At 37.5% G+C, this 23,625-nt stretch overlaps 1 long non-coding RNA gene across 2 annotated transcripts; it reads right to left on the bottom strand.

Moving 5' to 3' along the window:
• Positions 1-6,038: 6,038 nt before the first annotated feature.
• Positions 6,039-23,491, bottom strand: LOC116644351. Of its 2 annotated transcripts, XR_004301728.1 has the most exons (4): positions 23,407-23,491; positions 20,975-21,084; positions 20,129-20,187; positions 6,039-7,206 (listed from the first exon to the last, which is right to left on the bottom strand). It is a non-coding gene; the product is annotated as an uncharacterized LOC116644351 (long non-coding RNA). The 2 variants fall into 2 exon arrangements; XR_004301727.1 differs by lacking the exon at positions 23,407-23,491 and having other exon boundaries at positions 20,975-21,150.
• Positions 23,492-23,625: the final 134 nt, after the last annotated feature.

Genomic DNA, 23,625 nt, shown 5'->3' with positions numbered 1-23,625 from the left:
CACAACTGTAGGAGGAAGGTTCTATTACCCTCCCATCTTACAGATGAAGAAACAGGCTTAGAACAGTTAATGGAACTTATTCAAAAATACATAGCTTACAAATAGCAGAACTAGGATTTGAACCCGGGAAGTCTGGTTTCAGAAGTCAGACTTATATACCAAGAGAAAAAAAAAAATCTTAAAAAAAAAAATGCACCAAAAGAATAACAAAAGTTATGTCTGGGTGGTGAGATTACAGTATGCTTTTTATATTTTCCAAATTTTTTAGAGTATTTATTAACTATAATCATAAAATACAATGATTATTTGATAGGCTTTCAAATCTAGTAATCACTTAATAAGCTTTTTAACCTGGTTTGATAGGCTATCAAATAAACCAGTGCTCTACTCAGCAGCTACTGATAATATGAACTCTACAAAAAGTGTTACTCTTCTTCACTGAGAGATAAGACCTTTCTAAAATCACAACTCATGAAAACTAACAGTTTCATGCACAGTATCTCCTATAAAGTCTGCCTTAAGATCAATAATCTTACTACACAGACATCATAAAGTCATTTCACTGGAAGGAAATAAAATTCATGAAGATTTGTTTTTTGTTTCATGAAATCAAGAAAGAAGAAATTAAAAATCCAAAAAATATGTTTAGAAATGAAATATATTCAATTTAATGAACTATTTACTATACATCCAGTAGAAGAACCATGGAAATGTATAGTGACTTAATAAAAGGATTTACAAGATATCGTCAAGTAAAAAACCAAGAATAAAAACAGCACAAAGAGAAAATTCCCAGATATTTTTAAAACTTCTAAATATATAAGTCTGTATTATTAATAAATAGAAGAAAATGGTCTGAAGATACATTTTCAAAAACTTGTAACCTAAGGTCATAGCACATCTCTTCCAAGGAAGGGAGTGAAACTGGTGTAGAAGGACAAGCACAAGGGGAGACCTTTCAGCTTTTACTGTGCCTAGGACTGTTTTATTCCAAGTTTTTAAAATCATGTATTAAGCATACTTATATTATACAATTTTGAAGAAATATAAGAAATGAATACAGATTCATAAAATTGCCATCACTCACTGTCATCATACTTACTATAACTTATTTGTATTGTTGTTTTATATATCTCAATAATAACTCCTTTATGGACTATGGTATGTATTTGTCCAGGAGAATTTTAGAAAAAACAAAGGGAAAATTTATTTACCGCCATAACTTTAATGGAAGCAAAACTGAATATACTTACCTTTGTTTTTGAAAATAAAGGAAAATTATTGTCCCATATGCAAATATTGTTGACTATTAACTTCTATCACAAAAGGAGTATATGAATTTAAAAAATAAAAATAAGCAGAAGAAAGTAGACATAATTTATAATGGAAAATTTGTGTTATACTCTACACAGCAAGACAATTCAGATATTCTGACTATGAAGTTACATGCAACTTACTAAACCCATTTGCCCCAGCACCAAGTTATTATTCTATCATACCTTTTCTTCTTTCAAAAGTACTTCTCCCTAAATAAAAATTGGAGAGAAAAAAAATCAAGTATATGATCCATTTTTTTCTTTTTGAAAAACTCAAACTACTATTTATTCATATTTTAAAAATGCATGAAACCTTACAGTCAGTATTAATAATCAGGAAAAAATAAGTATTACAACATATTTAATGTGCATTGAAGAATTTTGAGGTAAATTGAATATAATTATTGCTTATTTTCTAAATTGCACAGATAACTATAAAATTTTCCATAAGATCTTAGTGAAAGAAGAAACTATAAAGACCATTTAACAGATAAGAAATCTGAGGTCTAGAAAGCAATTGATCTAAAGGTATAGAGCTAATTACTGTCAAAGCTCGGATTATAACAGAGATGCTCAATTTAAAAGATTGTGTGTTAACAGATGGAGCATCATTGGAAATAAACTGTCAGGAAAAAAATTCTAACTTATTTAAAGATAATAGATGACTTGGATATAACAGCATACTGATACTATTTGTGGCAAAAACAAAACACTTGGCTAAGATCATCTATTTAGTATTGTTAAGTCCTAAAAAAGCATGATAGTCAATATATATTCAGGTCTGTTCAATAATTACATATTGTAAGTTCTACTGTAAATATATTTTAAGGAAATCAATTATTCAAAAGATGTTAGTTTATACTGATACCAGACTTAAAAAGTTTCTTCTCTAATAAAATCTTGCAAAAATTTAAACATCAACTTCATCAAGAATATTGTACTGTTGCAGGTTAAGCTGATTTTCTGAGTGTTCTTGTTTTTTTTGTATATGAGTTTGATGGCTATTTATTTGAAACTTGAGAAAATTTTTTTATTTCAGTTTTAGTAGTCACCATTACATTTCCAGTTCATGGTTTAATGCAAATCTTGCCTACAATATATAAAATGGGAATGTTTATTTCTATGGAGTTATGATAATACATGATGGAACAATTCTAAGTTGATGGTGATCTTGAAATAATCTAAAAGTCCAATGATAAATAGTGCATGGTTTAGTATTTCTTCTCAATAAATTTTTGATCAAATTCTAAATTTAATACCTACCGTAAGCTCCAGATGGAAAATGAACTAATTAACTTGATAGAGATATCACCAAAGGCATTTCAAAGAACATGGGATCATTTTTAACTTCTTGAGGACCCTCCATACTGTTTTCCACAGTGGCTGTGCCAGTTTGCATCCCCACCAACAGTGCAACAGGGTTCCTTTTCTCTACATCCTTACCAACACCTGTTGTTTCTTGTGTTGTTGGTTTTAGCCATTCTGACCGGTGTGAGGCCATATCTCATTGCAGTTTTGATTTTCATTTCCCTGATGATAAGCAATGATGAGCACCTCTTCATGTGTCTGTTGGCCATTCGTGTATCTTCTTTGGGGAAATGTCTGTTCATGTCTTCTGCCCATTTTTAGATTAGATTATTCTTTTTTGGGGTGTTGGGCACTGGGGATAGAGGAGCAAACAATGCAGACCAAAACCTCTACCCCATTGAGTTTACATTGTAGTGAGGGAGACAGATATAAATAACATAAAAAGTAGATTACAGAGTATGTTAGAGAGTGATGATACTAAAGAGGAATTATAACATGTTTATTCCCAGCTACCTCCTTGAACCACGGAGAGTGCAGCACTTCTTAGTCATGGGTTTTGTTTGTTTGTTTACTTAATAGTATAATGATTTTGTTCTAAACCTTTCCATTTCTGGGCTGATCTGAGCTGTCATTTCTTGACATTTTCTGCCCATTTACATTCCTACTATGGCTTAATTGGGGGCTTACATTATCCAGATTCACCAAAGCTTGGTAGGAGAGTAAGAGAGTGCTTTCAATCTTTCTTTCATGGTACCTGGGTGGCTCAGTAGGTTAAGCATCTGGTTCTTGATTTTAGCTCAGGTTCTGATCTCAGGGTCCTGAGAAGGAGCCCCATGTCAGCATGGAGCCTGCTTGGGATTCTCTCTCTCCCTCTCCTTTTGCTCCTCCCCTGTGCCTCTCTCTCTCTCTCTAGGGGAAAAAAAATCTTTCTTTCATATAAACTCACTACCACTATCTCCTCAACTCTAACAGTTATACTAGTATACTTCTTTGCCCTTTCAAAGAGCTTGGTAAATGCTCAGGAATATAAAGATACAGTCGGCCTTGGATATCCCTCTGAACTTGCCAAGAAAATTCAGGCTGAGAAAGTCAAATTATACAATGGCCTAACCCCATCAATTAAACATTATGCTTTACCCATTAACCGGGCCACCCACTGTGGCACAGACCCCATGCAGCCGCCCATAATCATTTAGTTCCAATAAACAGAAACTTCCCACTACTATAGAGGATGGATGTGGGATCTTATAAAGACAATCCTTGGGGTAAAAGAAATACTGTAGAGTTTGTGGTTAAAATCAAGAAACCCGAAGTGCAAATAGAGGTAATCCGTTATTGACTAACTTGTGACTTCACTGAGATAGTGAGACTATCTGCAACCCATACATTAATTCATTTCATGTGTGACAAATACATTTTTTTCTCTGACTCCTAGGAGCCAGGAAGAATCCCAGACACTGAATCAATGAGATACAGTGTCTTTTCTTCCAGGAGTTCACAGAAGGATACAGACACCTAAATAAAGAACCACAAAGTCCTATCATAAGTACCAGGGAAGGGGATGAATAGGGACCTATAGGACCTCAGAGAAGGGACCTAAACTAATTCAAAAGGAGGCCGAGGATGGAGAGACAGAGCACTCAGAAAAGACTTCCTGGAATTTATTTGTACATGAACTGGGTTATCCAGATGAAAGAAGAAACCCAAGGACATAGAAATGAAACCATGCCGTGTGTACTCAGAACTACACTGTTGAGCAAGAGTAAATTTGATATAGAGAGTAGTGAAAAATTAGCTTGAGGGAGATGCAGGGACCAGATCCTAAAAGCTTAGACTTCATTCCATAGGCTGTAACTGAGACATCTATGTTGTTTTTAGGAAGAGAGTAACTTGCTCAGATTTGCAGAGGGTAGAAAACGTGAATTTGGAGACTATTGATTTAATTCTGGAAGAACATATTTAAAGGCCAAAACTAGGTAGCAGGAGTTGGGATGGTTAAGCAGGGATATCAGCAGAACTTGGCAACTGATTGATAATGGGAATAAGAAAAGGAAGTCAAATCCAACTGCCAGGCTTCTAGCTTCCATAGCGACATAAGAACTCTTGGGGAGTCTCAGGCAAAGGGTGTGTTTTCAGAGACAGCTATGTGGCATACAGGCAGGAAAGAGCTACAGGCAGCTGTAAACACACACTTTGAGTTTCATGTCACCCTTTTATAAACATCTACTACCCCTTTCAAGACCATCCAGCCTTCATTTTAATCAAATTTCATTAGGTTAACTACATTTCAATGATTTAGACACAAATGTTCAGACTAAAATGCAGGAAACACGCTGGTATATACCCTGATTTCCCTTAGAGATGATGGTTCTATAAAGACTTCTATTGCAAATGAACCTTCCCCTTGCTCACTCTATAGAGCAGAAGGGATGATGGCACAGCCAGCGAACTGGGTTTATAATTGTATAAACAATGATATTAATAACACACAATTAAAAAAAGAAAAAGAGACTATATTATTTGTTACCTTACTTTATTCTCATGATAGCCTATTAGATAGATACTATTTCCACTTTACAGATGAGGAAAATGAATTTCATAAAGGTTAAATAAACAGTTCTAGGTGACACTGAAAGTCAGCAGTAGAGTCAGGATATTTTAAAAAGGAAAAGAAAACAATTATTGATGAAAGGCCCAATTTACATCTAACCCTCACACATTATATCTGTTCATTCATTTAATCCCCTGGGGTAGATAGGCATCACTGTTTTGATGTTTTTATTATGTATTATAATAGAGATTGGCATATTCTTGGAAAAGGTGTTTCAGATATCTGTAAATATTTCATTCAAATTTTATTTTTCTGCTTTTTAAAACCAATTTTTAAAACTATTATATACAACATATACACACAAATCCCAAATTATAGCACATTAGAGAAAAACAATATGTTAATGGTTGTTGCCAGGTTAAATTGTTTAGTGGCAAACCTCCAACATAATGTCTCTCCTCATATCTATTTGAAAAGTATACTATGATCACAGGGTGTGAGTAAAAAAAAAAGAAGAAGAAAGAAAGAAACTGTCATGTTCAGCTACTTATCTGTGTGAATGGCAATTTTCTCCATATTATGTAGCTAACATAAAATAAAAATTTGGATGCTGAATTAAATTTTTGTGTTCATCAAAAAAGCTTTAATTAGGACATTTAAATACATTTTACTAAATGCATTTTAGGAACTGTATTTTACTAAAACATGAATTTTACCTGATATACAAATGGGTAATTCAGATAAAATTTCATTTGATAAGAAGAAATTCTGCTTAAAACAAACCACAACAAATTTTAAAAGCGTTGTAATACACAATATTTTTCTTTTGAAAATTTTTCTGTTTGGTTCATCCACGTGGCCTCAATTCCATACCAAGACTTATAACCCACTCCTGTGTTGTTAGGAATGCTCCCAAAGGCAGACTATCTACACTGAAAGCTAAAGAGAGTTTCTAATGCCTGAGGATGACTTCATTTACTGTTTTTTCTTTTCTCAACATAAATTATATAAAATTGAAGATTTTAATTCTAGTTGATTGTATTTTTATGATTCATATTTCCCTATAGGCACAAGTTTAATAACTTTCCTATTTGCCTTAACACATAACACTTGGAAAGATTTAAGAGTCCAATAGTCACTGATAGAGTTTGTAAGGCAGATTACCAAAGGAAAATACTGCTATCTGAAAGCAGACTTTTTTCCCTGACTTTTGAAGTTCTTCATGGCTGGACATTTTTTTTTTTCCACCAAACTAGACACTTGCTATAGCATTTCAGTCACTTTGTTCTTAACTGTCTCAGAAACAGATTTGGATACTCAAGAATGTCAAAATAAAAACAATAACAAAAAAACAGCCATCTACTTTTGTGGGTGAGAATATTCAGTTAAGCCAGCTAAAATACTAAGATATCTGCTCACATTATAAAGGCTGTATACCAAAACAGTTATAGCAGATGGTAATGGTGGCCTGGCTGGCATATAATTTGAAGCTATCATGATTTTAGAATTGTCTTCAGAACATTTGAAGCCAAGTGGTTGAAATATATCTGCTTTGACTCCAGCTAAAACCCTAGACTTTTCAAAGGCAGGAATCATCATTTGCAAACCTCAGAATGCCAAAAACAGTGTCCTGCATGTGGTGAGCAGGCACTGAAAAAGGATTTGTTTCTATGATTTATTTAAAACTGTTCACCTAACAGGGAAACCTTCCGAAGCTAGAGGCCCTGGGTATCGCCTAAAGATAGCTGATCTTTGGCAGACTAGCATTAATTCAAGCTACTTATAGCTTTAACAAATGTGAGCCTGCTTGTCTTTTATTGTGGTCTTGCCAGGTAATACTCAAGCCACTTCAAAATCACAACCCAACAGACCGGAAGCCTTTCGGGGACTCACATTCTATTTCCCCATTCAGTCCTCTTTATGTTGTCTTGGTAAAGTCTCTGTCACTTCTTAAAGAACAGTGGGATGAAGGAACGTGTGGAATTGATGTCAGGAGCATCTGTCTTCTCTTCAACTGCTAGCCCTGCTCACCTGGGTCAAGAGAAAAGCACTGAATTAGGCTGGGGTGAACCAAACTGTGTGGACAGAAAATACAGAAAAGCTTGGGGAAGCCTGGAATTTTTAGGAAAAAGAAGAAAGAACCATTCTGATGGCACCCACAAAATAGTCCTCTGTTCTTTAGACAGCATACTACTGTTAACACCAGCCTTCTAGGAAACTACCTCGAGAACCGTGTACCTTCCTTCAGGAAGGATGCGTGGTGTGGGAAAACGGAGATGCCTCCTGTCTTTCTTGGGCTCCTGAGAAAAGAGACTGTCAGATGCAGAGATGTGCATGCAAGAGGCTTACTGGGATGTGTTCTCAGGAACAACTGTTGGGGAGCAGAGGAAGTAGCATTGAACAGAGAAGACAAAGTGAGATATGGTTCTAACTGCAGCCTTGCCAATCATTGAAAAAGCTCTTGGGCTTGGAAGTCCTCCAGAGGTGTTCTTTTTGAGGCAAGAGTCTGAGCCTTTGTGCTGCCCACAGTCATCAATCACTGGATGTGGGCTGCTGCTGCAGAGGGAGCACAACCCTGCGCAAGGCAGCCTCCTTCATCAGACGGCAATTCTCAGAAAGTGATGTAGTCCTGAGCCAGCAGAAGCCAACACTGCCAACCACTTAGGAATAAATGCCTAGTTCCTAAAAGGGGATCTGGGTGGCATGACCTGGTGTCACTACCCCACTCAGCCAGAGTAATTAACACAATCAGTAGAAATGATTGGGACTGATTCTGACCCTAGGACTCACTGTCATTATATTTCACCCTTTGCCGAACAAAGTCCTAACCGCATGCCAATCACTCCTCTACATAGATTATCTTGTTTTCTCTTCACAACACTGTAAGGTCGGATGGGTCTCAATGTGCACACAAAGAAGCTGTGGCTTAGAAACATTAAAGAGCTCCATTTCTTAATCTCAGGAAACAAACTGAGGGTTGCTGGAGTGGTGGGGGGTGGGAGGGATGGGTGGCTGGGTGATAGACATTGGGGAGGGTATATGCTATGGTGAGTGCTGTGAATTGTGCAAGACTGTTGAATCACAGACCTGTACCTCTGAAACAAATAATACATTATATGTTAAAAAAAAAAAAAAGAAGAAGATAGCAGGAAGGGAAAAATGAAGGGGGGGGGATATCAGAGGGGGAGACGAACCATGAGAGACTATGGACTCTGAAAAACAAACTGAGAGTTCTAGAGGGGAGGGGGTAGGGGGATGGGTTAGCTTGGTGACGGGTATTGGGGAGGGCACTTTCTGCATGGAGCACTGGGTATTATCCGCAAACAATGAATCGTGGAACACTACATCAAAAACTAATGATGTAATGTATGGTGATTAACATAACAATAATAAAAAAATAAATTTAAAAAATAAAGAAACATTAAATAGCTTTCCCAAGAGAGCACTACTTAGGGAGGGCACTAGCAGGGATTAAAAGTTAGAATTTTCTGAGTCCAAAGTGTTCTGAACCAGTCCATTGCATTCAAAACCATATCTTGTTGGGTGGTTGTGTTTTTATTCCTGACCATCCCACCGATATTTGGGGGCAAGTGGTAAATTGTATTTACATACAGAAAAGCAAGTGCATAATCCAGGGAGTTTAGGTTCCTGAAAAGTTACTGAACCATACCAAACCAGGTGCCCCCACACACCATTCGTTTCCAGGCCAATGAAGGAGGAAGAGGACTCCATACTAGTCAAGGCAGCTGAATTGATATCATTGATCTGGGGCTCTAAGAGCTGAACGAGTGGGCCTGGAAATGATGGATTGAAGCAACAGTACTGGCCATAGGATTTCCTCCAAAAATAGCATTACAAGACTCTTTCCTCAAGCTTTCTTTGTCCTCTCCCCCACATCACTACCCGGCAGATCCAGTGAAGGTCAGGAACTTGATTTGAATGGGGATCTAAGTATGTCACAAAACCAGCTTTGGTTTGCTCTTTTCATTTATCCTATTGTCTTTGCAGTTATTTCCTTTTTGTCTCCTGACTCCTTCCCAGAATAACTACTATGTCTAGTTCAAAAGCATGTCAGAGCAGATATTTCTCATCTCAACTACACAAAGGTACTATGTAATTACAGCATGTACTGGAAGAACTTTGGAGGAAAAGCAAGATAATCATTTCATAAGAAAAAAAATTAAACAGAAATAATCAAAAGAGACGATTTTCAAAATGTTTTCAAGCCTGTGTGCAGGATTATTTTCCTGTTAACAATTACAATGCCATGTTCCAGCAGGAATTTCCAGAATATTACATGTATATTAACAGTCTCAGCCCCTGATGATGAAGAACAGTTTGTACCTGGACACTCTCTCCAAATCAAAAGCAGAGGCAACTAGCTTCCCCCTTTCTTTTTTTAAGTAATCTCTATGCCTTATTTGGGGCTCAAATTCACAACCCAAGATCAAAGTTGCATACTCCATCAACTGAGTCAGCCAGACGCCCCTGGATTCCCCCTTTCTAGTTTTGCCCATCCCCACCGAGATAGGTATATGCTGTAAACAAGTATAATTACCAAACTGAACAAAATTTGCCCAGTCTCAGGATATAAATATGGAGAAAAGTTGAGAAATTGTATTTTTCTTTTCCTTATCTGACTTAAATTAATTCCATTAAATAGATAATGTACCCAGTCCAGAGTCCAAAATACAGTAATAATTCAATAAATATTTGTTGAATTAATTAGTGCCCATCATCTACTCCATGAAGCCTCCCTGTTTCCTCTGGGAGAATTAATCCTTCCCTCTTTTGTGCTCTGACAGCATTTTGTGTATTTTTGTAACATTCCCACAAACTGACTTTTATTATATTTAGTAGAAATATCCTGTCTCTTCCTCTTGCCTTAAGAGCAGGAACTGGGCCTCATTCAGTCTATAACCTGCATTTTGTCCTGCACAGAGCAGAACTCAAAGTCAACGTTTTACTGACTCTGATGATCTACCATTTTAGGACTTGTCAGTGGGATTGGCAGGTGTGCCGAGAAATTGCTGCTGGGGGCAATGGTGACACTGTGTATCTTGACAAGGAAGGCAAATTCAATTCTGCTAGAGCCCATGACAACTCATGTAGCACACCGCAACACACTCAGTCTCATTTTGGCATTGCTGCCCTGGTCGTGCCATTTGCAAGCAGCACAAAACTATCAAGCTGGAATCCACGGGTTGCCATGCTGGTAACATGCTTGGATTGGGGAAAAAAAAAAAAAAAGGAAAAGATCGTTCAGCTAACCCCAGACCCACTGCTGGCATAAAGAGTATGCTGTGGAGCGTTGCCAAAGCTTCTTACTCCTGACCTATGATGCAGGAGCTTTGCTTCTCTGGATGAATTTTGGAATGGTTGAATGACCATTCATTTCATGCCTCACTAAGAAATCTCTCTCATTTCTTTGTCCATGCCTTTGCCCATGAGAAGCAGTAATATGTGGTGGTTATAAGGTGAACCCTGAGCCAGATGACCTGGATTTGAATCCCGACTCCACCATTTTCTATTAGTTTCTCCTTAGGCAGTTTACTTAACAACTCCACAGTTCATTTCCTGTGCTAAAAAAAAAAAAAAAATGAAGATAATAATAATATTTAGATGACAGGCTGGTGTGAAGATTAGATAAATGAATGCCCAAAAAGCACTTGCAATAACGTATCATGCAGAATGATCACGTAACCATGTCAGCTACACAAAGGGCACTGTGTGTCATGATAGGGAGTCCAGAATTCACTCTGAGTGGATCAGTAAGCCATTGGAGGGATTTAAGCAGAGGAGTGATGTGATATAATTTATTTCTTAAAGGTCACTCTGACTGCTCTGAGAAGCTGGATTGGAGGAAAAGGAGTGGAAATATGGAAATGAGGTGGGAGGCTCCCACAGTAGTCCTGGGAAGAAGAGATGATGACTTAGGGCAAGAGATAGCTTCCTCTACTAGACTAAAGATAGACAGAATAGGCAGGATGAGCTACGTTGCGGGGTAGAGAAATGAGAGGGGCTGATGGGGCACATGTGAGAGACGAGGGAATGGAAGGTTTAATCAATAATAATTCTAGATTTCTGGCTTTAGTCATGGAGGCTTGGTGATGTCATTTATTGAAATAGAGAAAATTAAAGGAGGAACACATTTTGGAAGGGAAATTGGACTTTCCTTGGGGAGTTCTATGTTTCAGATGTCTATGAGAAAACCAAATAAAACTTTCAAATAGCCTAGATTTTAAGCCCCAAAATTATATGAAATATCTATATGGAGACATAAACTTGCATTGGTATGCAGATATTTAAAACTACAAAGAGAACTGATATGTGCTATGGCATTGGGGTTGACATAAAAGAGAAAGGGGGACAGATTTCTAAATGACCCCACTATTTTCAGGTCAGAAAAGGAAGCATCACATGAAGGTAACTGAGAAGAGTAACTAGGAAAATAGGATGAAACCAATAGAAAGAAATAGAAATAGAGACAGGAAAATGTATGAAGGACAGTTAAGTGGTCATATGGGTCAAAGACTACTGGGTGATCTAGTAAGATGAGCACAAAGAATTGGTATTGGATTTGGTGACATGAAGATCCTACATGACTTCAGCAAGAATCTTTTTGGTCAAATATTGGAAACTGAAAAGCAGTTGTGGGGGCACCTGGGTAGCTCAGTTGGTGAAGCATCTGCCTTCTGCTCAGGTCATGATCCCGGGATCCTGGGATGGAACCCTACGTCTGGCTCCCTGCTCAGCAGGGAGTCTGCTTCTCTCTCTCTCACTCGGCCTGCCCCCTGCTTCTATGTGCTCTGTCTGTCAAATAAATTCATTAATTAAAAGCTTCATATTGGGGGCACCTGGGTGGTTCAGTCATTAAGTGTCTGCCTTTGGCTCAGGTCATGATCCTAGGGTCCTGGGATAGAGCCCCACATCAGGCTCCCTGCTCAGCGGGAAGCCTGCTTCTCCCTCTCCCACTCCCCCTGTTGTGTTCCCTCTCTTGCTGTGTCTCTCTCTGTCAAATAAATAAAATCTTTATAAATAAATAAATAAAAGCTTCATATTGAAGGGAAAGAGTGAAAGAGGGTATGCTAAAGAGAAAGACTCCTGATGTTTGACCACTGACAGCTTTCTTGCCCCAACTCTCCCCCTGTTCCTATTTTCCACATCTGGGCCAGTGGATAAGAAAGCCCCCAAGCTCCCTCCCTTGGTGCTGATGGGGCAATTCAACCCACCCAAACCCCAACCAGCACTCATGACCCCACAAAATCAATAAAAGCCAGTTACCCACCATGCTTTGCACTTGCTTCACTCAGACCAAACCTGAGCCCTTATCCTTGGGAAATCCTTTTGTTTTTTTATTTTGTGAATAATAAATGTTATTTCATCTCATATTAGTGCCCATGTGTCATTCATGCCAACATCTGTGTAATTTCCTGGCAGAGGCTGCCTAGCATCCAGCAGGGGATATTAAGCACCCATAAAAAATAGAGACAGAAGCAGAATGTGAGGTCAAGGGAAAATTGGGCATACTGTTTCTACGGCAGTGGGAGGACACAGAACATGTTTTTATGCTGACTGGAAAAATCCAATAGAGGATGAGAAATTGATGAAGGAGAAAGAGGGAGTAGCTGTAGGAGCAAAGCACATGAGTGGCAGAGAGGAGAAGGGGTCCAGAAGACAAAGGCAGGGGCTGGTCATCAGTAGCAAGACAGACGTCTTCTGCACCGTAACAGAAGAGAAGACAGGATGGCTCTTCATTCAAGCACCCTGTACTAGAGCCTAATAATGTAAATGAGGGCAGCACTAATGTGGAGCACAGCAGGGAGCGATTGGGCATGCGGGGAGCTGGAGAGAAAATGTGCTTCTACCAGATTCATATACGAGATTTTACAAAGTGTGGCCTGTCTGGCCTAGCCACTTATAAACCTGGGGTTGCACGTCTCCCTCCAGAATCGGTGATGCTCCTCTTTTGGTCTCTGTGAATCACTCGTGCTATCCACTTCCCATAAAAACATGAAAGAGGCCAGAAGACAAAAGCTACACATCTGAATAATCAACAACAGCTTCACCACGGTTGTCCAGATTCCCACTGCCATCTCCCTAGCTGCACTTTTCTCGTCATGCTAGGAAGGATGTGTTACTAAGAGAGTGTAGGAATTTCAGTTACATCCACAAATAACAAGTATTTCAATTTTCATTTCTTTCTCTTTTATTTCTTTAGTTCTTTTCCAAACCATTTGAACAGTTGTCTAGGTATCTAAAGGTAAACAGTTATTGACTCCTGATACATATTTTTTTCCTTGAGATTCATGAACTACATGTTCAAACTAGGAAAGCAATTCATAATTCCCCTGGGAACCAGCAAGCTGAATAGAAATGAGTCTATTTCCACAGAAATGGGCTCATTACTCTACCAGTATTGCATAGGACTTTATGAATAATTGTTATAAGACGAAGAGGTCTTATAGGAAGAAAGCTTTTGCATTTATTTTAGATTATATTTTGCACTGAAAACAATGTAGCTACTAGTGTTTAATTTGCTTTGGTATTAAGTTTGCTATTTTCTTTCTGCTCAGAACAGGCACAGTCTAAAATTTGGAAATGCTAAAGAAATTGAAAAAATATATTAGTATGTATTATATTAACAATATATAATGAATAGCCATTGTATATTTTTTTAAGATTTATTTATTTATTTTAGAGAGAGGGGCAGTGGGAAGAGGGGCAGAGGGAGAAAATTCCAAGGAAACTCCCTGCTGAGCACGTAGCCTGAGGCAGGGCTGGATCCCACGACCCATGATATCTTGACCTGAGCGAAACCAAGAGTTGGATACTCAACTGACTCAGCCACCCAGGCACCCCAGCCATTATATTTTTAAAATTTTTTTTACTCTAAAATGTAATCTAAACAATACCACAATAAATTTGGGCTGAGGAAAACAGAAAGAAAACTGACTTCTTCATGTCTGCTATGCGGCGAGTACTAGGTTTGGTATGTTGACTGTTTTATCCCTTTTGAAGTGGATATTATCTGCACAGATGAGAAAACTGAAGTTCAGAGAGTTTAAATAATGTTGTCCAAAGTAAAACTAGAAAATGGGAAAGCCACAATGTAAATTATAGGCCTTATTTTGAAATTTCTTCTGTCGCTATTCCCCAAAATAGAGGTTAAAGAAAAGGTGAAGGATTCCCATTAAACTCAAAAACTCATAACATCAAGTAATTTTAGACATTTGACATTTGATGATTGACAATGACAGAGTTTTCTCCTTTTAAATCACTGAAATTTGATGTGGCTAATATTCAGGTAGAAGTCATGAATCTTTAACTGTGGTGATTAATCAACATTTCCTTCCTCTAATCACTGCCTTTTTTATTTGCATGGTCAAAAAATAGGAGCAAAAAAAAAAAGGCAGTTGAGGGTTGTAGAAATCCCTGGGTATAGTTCTCCTTGAATAGACAGACAGTACAGAGATTAGAACCCTTTAGGAAGTTGATTTGAAAAAGAAAAGAAAAGACTCTGGAAAGGGCAGCTTCTTTGGTGAATTGACCCAATATCTTTAAATAAAAAACATAATAAAACAAGCTCACACTATTATTTTAAAGGAACATCTACATCTGTGCCGAAATGACTGATAAACAACAAAATGTCAAATGCCAATGTCAATGTCAATGTCAAGAATCTGTATCTTTCACTGACCATAGAGCATTGAAGTACTTCCAACCCCAGGAGGTGAACCCTGACAGGTTTTATGGTTCTGATTAACAAGATGAGTTTCGTGCTTGTTGCTGTTGCTGTTGTTTGTTTTGTAGGGAGGATTTTTGTTTTGTTTTGCTTTCTATCAGGTTTCACGACCGTTTCTTTAGTTGGCTTTAGAATTTAGATAATTTAGAGTTTATACAAGACAGATAAGCTGGGTTATGTTGTAGTAACAAATAACCCCACATCTCAGTGGTATAATGCACTAAATTTATTTCTCCTTCATGTTGCATATCCACTGCAAACTGTTGATGGAGCAACCACCAACCTAGAGCCTTGTCAGTCACCCTGACAGAGGAAAACCCTGCGGCAAATCACAGGCCAGATCTCCAGGCTTCTTCTCAGACCTAATTACTTCTTATTTCATTGACCAAGTCACATGACAGTGGCTAACTTCAAAGGACTGGAGAAGAACAGTCCCCCTGTGTCCAAGGGAGAAGCAGAAACATTTGGTAGAAAGCAGCAACTTCACCACAATCATTTCTTTTCCCTAAATCTTTATGTTACTGGACAGAAAGACAATAACAATATATCGAAGTTAAGAATTCAATCAGCAAATTAAGAGATTTAAAAAAATAAAAAAGCTCACCTAGGATGATTCAAGAATGATGTGAGGTAGGCCTTGATTTAAGAACAGAATTTGTTTACAAAGGAAAGGGAGGGAGAACATTTCACTTGAGAAAGGATCATTGGAAACTAAAAATGAATTGTTACATAGAACCAAGATTATACATGGTGGTTGTGTCCCTGTATTGATGCACAAAGTTTCCCTTAACCCATCTGTAAGAAAATTAGAATTACAATTAACCATTGGCCTTGAGTGTGGAGATTGAGGAGCAGGAAATGTTATAGCTAAATTGCAAAATAAAAGGAGGTAGAAAAGAGAAAGCTTCCATTCCTATCTTTGAAACACAGGCCTGACCCTAAGCAACATTTTTAATAGATACAGTTAACTTTGGTAACTAGCCCTGGACCACCAGATACCATTGTCCTCACACTGTTATCAATGACACAGAGACCTCTACCCAGAACTGTTGTGCCATTATCCAAAAGTTATTTTCTCCTTCAACTAGTACCAATTCCCTTTGCTTTAGTATACTGGCCTTAGTCAACCAGTAAGTGAAAAGGTACAGTTTAGTGGAAAGAGAACACAGTAACCTTCAGGGCATATGTGTTTTAGTCCCATCTCTAGAATATACTTCCTAGGTTACAATTTTATTGTATGTTATATGAGTTTTAATTTATTAATCCACAATACATAAAATAAAATATAGAAGTAAAAGCTGCCACAGAATCAAATGAGATAATAGGAATGTCTTATTTTAAAATTCTAAAAGTGGTATAGAACTATAAGGTGTGGTTATAATAATTATTACTATTACTATTATTATACAATAAGCAATCTGATTAAAACAGTGTATATTAATATTTAAAAACTGACTCTTAGATAACCTAAACTGATATACTTGCATCTTCAAAAGTGAATGTTTATTATCCCAACCAGTGAGTTTCTTCCATCTGTCAGTCACGTACATAGCATATACTCCATAACTCTCACTTTGCTCCTAAGAACAAAGAGGGAGCAGCATGGGCCAAAGCTCAGAGCATAGCCTATGAAACAGCAAGAAAACCATCCTGGGAAGGACTAAAGGCCTGGGCATAATGGGAAGTGTGTGGAAATCAGGTGTCACAGAGTTGATGGTGGGCCCATGTCTTTAGGAGCTTATGAAGACAGGACTAGGAAGACGGACTTTGTGCAGCAGGAGGCTGATGTCCAACTGTTCTCAGTCCCAAAGTAATGAAGCTGTCAGGGGGGTAGTTTTAGCCATTCCTTAGTAAACAATTGTCAAGCTTCTAAATAACAAAGGTTCCAATATTCCTGTATGAGGACATTTTCCCTTTCATCCTTCCATTTGATTTTCTTTCCTAGTCTACCATATATTTTTACACAATTCCCTGTACAGCTTAAAATTCAAGTAGCTACTATGTTGGCTGCGTACCTTGCTCAGAGATGCTTTATATAAACACAAATTACATAATGCACAGAATAAATTAGTGAAAGCTTTCAGTGAAGTGTTTGATAGGTAGCAGGGTAGCAGAGGACATGTTAAAAAGTATTAGTGCAGCTTTTGCCAATCAAGGACAGGATTAATCACCAGCAATACAGACAGCCTAACTAGACAGTTTGATTGAGATGGCAGAAATAAGGATTCTTCCCAGTCAGTCCTTCAGTTGCCTTGTCCTCTATGTAAGCAGTAAGACCTCTTCATACAGAATTTTCCACTTAATTCGGCAGTCTTAAGACACAGAACCCAAATGAGCTCCAGGAAGAGCCTTTCATCTTAGAACAGAATTGGCTAAAAGGGACTTTGTGCCTTGCTCCAATTTGAGAGGAAAAGAGTGAGATTAGAGAGTGACTATTTCTCTCAGCTAATTTTTTTTAAAGAACTACGGTTATGGTAGATTTAAGTCATACTCTAAGTCAAAGCCTATCCTTATGTACATAGATATACATAGCATACCTCACCCCTTAAGAAATTCTATGATGTGGGTCCTATATTATTCCCCTGGCATTTTCTCATGCATTAATATTATTTCTGTAGTGGGCTTCTATTTCACTTACATTTAGAAATCAGAGTTTTGAAAAAAGAATATGGTGTGATCTCATATCAGTCATTTCTAATTAGCCCTTAACCCAGCGAAAATCACTTTTTAAGGTAAATTTCAGGCCATTCCAGCTGAGTAATAAAGAATGATGATCTCAACACCTAACTTCTAATTATCTCCCTAGAAAATAAGGTTAGGGAATTTATAACTAATAAAACCAAGTAGGAGGATGTATTTCTTAACTTTACATTATCTTGTCTTTGAAGAGGCAGGTAATCAAATAGGAAAGATGGTAGCTAAAATGGAACTAGAAAAAGCCCAGCTATTTACCTTTACATTGTAAAGGCTAATCACTGGTCTTCCCTCCACTCTACCCCTGCTTCCTACCCCTCAGTTCTGGTCTAAATGGATTTCCATATATCTTGACTGGTTTGAGCACTTTACGATTTAGAAAATCCACAGTGTGGCAGATAATATTTTCTAAAAATTCTGCTACAGCAATATTTCCATTTTTCAACGTTCTCTTCCAGAATGTTCCCACTCCCCAGTAAAAGGTGGAGTCTGTCTTCCATCCCCTTAACTGATTTGATAAAAAAAAATGTGGTGAAAATACATTGCATGGTTTTGATGATAGCTCATAAAAGATGATATGGAGGTTGTGGAGCTATCTCTCAGAAAGCTTGCTCTTTAAACACAGCCACCAAGCTATGAGGAAGCCCAGATGAGTGCTTACAGAGAGGGCCGTACGAAGAGGACCTAAAACCTCTGACCAAGAATCATTTGAGTGAGCCTAGAAGTGATGCTCCAGCCTCAGTTGAGCCTTCAGAGGACTGTAGACCCACTTGACATCCTGACTGCAACCTCATGAGAGAGCCTGAGTCAGAAACACCCACCAGTAATGTTTGCTGTTTTAAGCCATGAAATTTTAGAGTAATTTGTTATGCAGCAATACTTAACTAATAAACTTCTTATTAGGGGTACATGAAAGGAGACAATGACCTTTTGACCATAGGCAAGACCAAAAACAAAACATATGAAAGGAAAAGCCCCAGAGAAGGTGGTGATGGAGGAAGAAAAAAAAAACAGCAACCAGAGAAAGAAAGGAATTGTGATTTTCACGGCACACTTTAAGTAACTCAAGGAGCCAAGGGCCATTGTACATCCTGGAGATCATATATATTTCAGAATTCAGATCATGGCTTTTAAAAAGATAATATGTACATTATTGCAGCACCACAAAATCAACAATCATAATACTTCCACATAAAATGAATGAATATTAACACTAAATAAATTGTAAGTAGCCTCAAATCTGTTTAGGTCAATGGTTTTTTCCAAATAAGCTTTAGCATCAAACTTAAGAAAAGTATTTTGGTGTTCAGAGCTTCAGGAGTTTTAAAATTGCAGATAAGAGAGTATGGACTATAATGATAAAAATATCTACTATTTGGAGACTTAGTTTGTGCCACTCAGTGTATTAATCTTATTTAATCCTCCCATCTGCCCTTGAAAATGATAAAATTGGGGGCTACAGAGGTTAGGTAACATTCCCAAGTTCACAGGGCAAAGAAGTGGGCAGATTTGGGATTCCATCTTGAACCAGACTTTAAATCCCCTGCCTTTAACCACTCTACCATATTGCAAAAGATATAAGTTTTGTTGGGCTTTTTTTTTTTTTTTTTTTTTTTTTTTTTTTTTTTTGGTGGGGGTCTTTTAATTAAAAGTAATAATAATGTTAAAGAATTTGGAGGAAATTATTTATAATTTACCATTCTGACATTAGTTATCATCTTTATAAAAATCTTGTTACAGGTCTTACATCAGGATATATCCTCCAATAATAGCTACAGAAAGCAGTAATTTTACTCAAGGTAGAAATGTAGGCAGGGTTAGGTGAAAGAGACCATGATCTGAGATTGAGAAAAAGAAGTGGCTAGAAAGGAATGAAAATTATTTCCCCCACCTTTTTGGAATGGCAAAGATGTTAAAAAGAGCAGACAGCGATAGAACCCTTAAAAAAAAAAAAAAAAAAAAGATTTCCTTTGCAAACACTAAGGATGATTTCATGCAGAAATTTAGGTTCTCCAGATGACATAGGAAGAGAACCACTTAAAAATTATACCAAAGGACCAACTAGCCAAGAACTGGGAAAAGATCTCAAACCAGAGGGTTTCTGGAAGTACAGCACATATCAGAGCACAATACCAAGGTGATCTGGTGGGGTACCAGTCGTGGGACTCTAGGAAAGTTGGTCATCATGGAAAGTTATGCACCACAGAGCTGCATGGTGTAATATGCGTTGATGATTTCCATCCAAAAAGCCCCTTTCTAAATCACTGTCTTAGTACTGCTGGTAAGTAGAGAATCAATGGGCTGACCCACAAAGCTCATTGTCACAAGATCCCCGGAAGTCCCCCAAAGTGAAATGTATTATTCCTTTCCAATCCCCGCTCTGCAACAAACCAACTCATAATGGCAACATCTTTGACACAATGACCACACATGCACCCTTTTTAAAGACTTAAAACCATCTTAATTAAATATTTGCATTATATAACAATCTATTAGGACAAGATAAATCTGTACCTTAAATCAAAGGTTCCCAATGAAAACCATCATGTGGGTAGTATCTTGATACATGGGTGCTAAAAGTAATGAATACATTTAGTTCAGACATAGGAATTGGGACGCCATTAACAAAGAAGATAAATTAATATCTAAAACACAAAAGCATGATCAAACTGTCATGGTGTACCCAAATCAGCTACTTCCATATACCAGACAAGGACCAAAATCAGCAATCAGCTGCAAATATTAGAAAACAGGGCCTTACGAATTAATGAGTCAGGGGTAGAGCCACATGTAATTGTAGATGATAACCTTCTGTTAACTTAAATATAATTGTTAAGCCTTGTGTCAGCACATAAGAGTATGAGTGGTGTTTGAGCCTCTCTATAACATAAAGATGTCTGAAATTCATATCTGTTTATAGAAAATTAAATCTAGTTTAATTTGCTCATGGACATTAATGCCTTTAAACAAGGCAGAGTATCTGACTTTAAACAAATTAATATTGAAAGATAAAAAACAAGTGCCTAACTCATGCATTTGCTGATTACTTCTTACCTTTTGGAGACATTAGAGGCAATAAGTCCATAGCTCTGACGTTATAATTTCCTGGCGATAATAAATGTGATGCTTCTGACATGATACCATCAAATGCCTCATTCCCAGCAATGCTTGGACTAGAGTTCCAAGCCTACCAGAGTGTGATTTTAGGGCTAGTCAGTTGACACTAAACCTCATTTGTCCCTTCACAAGGACAATCTACTAAACATAAAGAGTACAAGTTTCACTCAAAAATTGGAATATGGGGTATGCAAGACTAGCATTTCTCTTCTGGAGTTCAATAATTCAAATCTTTTTATTTACCTGGCAAATTCCTGTTTCTAACATCCACTATCAATGTCTTTTCCTTCTTGAGCTCTTTCTGAACTGTGCCAAAGAGTATGTGGCTCTCTTCCTACTGTCCCCATGGGATTCTACAAAGAAAACAGTGCTTATTTTTGTTATGAGTTGTCTTTTTACATATTATTCTTCCATTATTAAAGTATAGTCTTGTCAAGGACAGCATATATGCTCTCCTTATCATTTCTGCAGGTAAATGATGCTTGGCATATTTTAAGTTCTCATATAAGTCTGTTATGTGTTGGATATATGATGGAGGACATAACTGATCACTGTACCTAGCCCTGTGCTAAACACTTTTGTTGCATTATCTCATTTACTCTCCCCCTCAGTCAACACTGTGGGTACTATCATTCCCATTTGGTCAAGATGGAAATCAGGCCCAAGGAAATTATTACTAACTTTCCTGAGTCCACATAGATATTAAGTGTTGGAAAGTGAATTAAGCCAAGATTATCTGTCACCAGGCTTTTCCTACCATAGCCACAGACAATAGGAATATTTGCAAGGGGCCTTTAGTGGGATTACTCAATGGTCATGCTATTTTACTTCCATGAAACTGAATGGAGCAGTGTAAGAAATGAATGATATGGATTGAATAAAATGAGTAGAATTTGTGAAGCTGGTGCAAATAAAAACCTCCTAAAGGATACAACTACAGGCATCTAAATGGCTATAAATTTTAAAAAAAATTATGCTGTCTAGATAAAGTGAATATTTCTAGAAACGTTCATCATCTCTCATTTTTTCACATTATATGCAACACCATATTTGTAGCTAATTCTATTCATTAATCTCTCTCTCCACTCCAAAACTAGACACTGACTTTAGAGCAGGGACCATTGTCTTACACTAAATTGCATCTTCCCAAACACACCATGGTCACCAACAGAGAGGAACAGCTAAAGATTTGTTTGTTGGAGATTGGCCAATAAATGCAAACAAAATAACAGTGGGTTTCTCTATCTGTCATATTTGCTTCATAGCACAACAATCTACCATGACTTGAGCTAAATGATGTCTGAAATACATTTCCCCATGTTTTCACTTCTGCTTCTCTTGAGCACCTACATCTAGAGATGGTACTCCTTATATAACATCTCTAATTCTTACAACAGCCCTATAAGATGTATTTCTCTGGCCCTTGTTTAAAATGAGGATGCTGGGATGCCTGGGTGGCTCAGTTGGTTAGGTGTCTGCCTTTGGTTCAGGTCATGATCACAGGCTCCTGAGATGGATTCCTGCATCAGGTTCCCTGCTCAGAGGGGAGCCTGCTTCTCCCTCTGCCTGTCACTCCTCCTGCTTGTGCTCTCTCTCTTGCTCTCCCTCTCTCTCTATGATAAACATATAAATAAAATCTTCTAAATAATAAAAAAATAAAATAAAATGAGGATGCTAAGGCTCAGGGACATAAACTAATAGGTCACCCAAAAAGTAAACAGTGCAGCAAGGACATTAATCAAAGGCCATGTGACTCCAGACCTCATGCACTGTCCACTAAACCCATCGCTCCTTGTGAACATACAATGGAAAATAGTTAAACATTGATAAGGAAAAAGAATGGAAAACTTTGCTATTACAATCTTAACAAAGGAAACAATTGCTAGTACCTTAGTATTTGAGAGTTACTTTCCTGTTAGAAACAGTGATTGGGAGTGGTAAATATCAGACATGAGGAGGAGGTTGAGAGAGAAATCACCTATAAGATCCAGGGCCTGTCATTTCGGATTGACATCAAAGTTAATTGCTACTCGTAACAATCCTAGCATCATTTGAGTGGTGAAGTTTAAAGCAAAATCTTGCTAATCACAAAATTTTCACTAATTCCAATAATCCCAGGCCAAGCTGGTCCACAGAGAAACCAAATTTTGGGCATGATCTCTGAAACATACATCTCAGATTCAAATATGCATTTAAAGCTATGAAGGAAAACATTTTACGGAAAGGTGATCTACTGAAAACAAGCTAAAAAGTTTAAAGTATCAAGATTTTAAGCAAAATAATTAGCCTGCTTATATAAAAGTTTGTTGCTAAGCAACCACATCAATGGACTATTTCAATTATGATTTTGAAGTTCTCGAGCTCCCCTTAGCAGGAACAAAAATAGACATTTCATGGCTAATGAAATCATCTTCTCATAAAATATGGAAACTTGAGACTAATTTTCTGAAACAATGTGTCCTAAAAACATGGCAACATACTAATATTAAAACATAGAGTGAGGGCTTTGTGACAAGAATCTGTTATTTTCCATTCCACATTGACATTTCTCCACCAAAAACAAGCTCTTGTGTAGTCTACTGTGTTCTTTAACATTCAGTAAAATAATTGGATATATATTTCCTTTTTGGAATCATAACTATAGGCATTAAGCAAGTGAGTGATGAGGCACTTACATAACCTCCAGAGCTTCATATTTCTCTTTAAAGCACAAATTCCTCATCTTTAGTTTTAAGATCCACTTTTTTGTTGTTGTTTAAAATAAGAATAAATAGGGGCGCCTGGGTGGCTCAGTCGTTAAGCGTCTGCCTTCGGCTCAGGTCACGATCCCAGCGTCCTGGGATCGAGCCCCGCATCGGGCTCCCTGCTCCGCGGGAAGCCTGCTTCTCCCTCTC

Source organism: Phoca vitulina, unplaced genomic scaffold (genome assembly GCF_004348235.1).
Source record: "Phoca vitulina isolate PV1807 unplaced genomic scaffold, GSC_HSeal_1.0 scaffold29, whole genome shotgun sequence".
In the NCBI taxonomy this organism is placed as follows: domain Eukaryota; kingdom Metazoa; phylum Chordata; class Mammalia; order Carnivora; family Phocidae; genus Phoca; species Phoca vitulina.
This window is presented reverse-complemented; position numbering and strand designations above follow the sequence as displayed.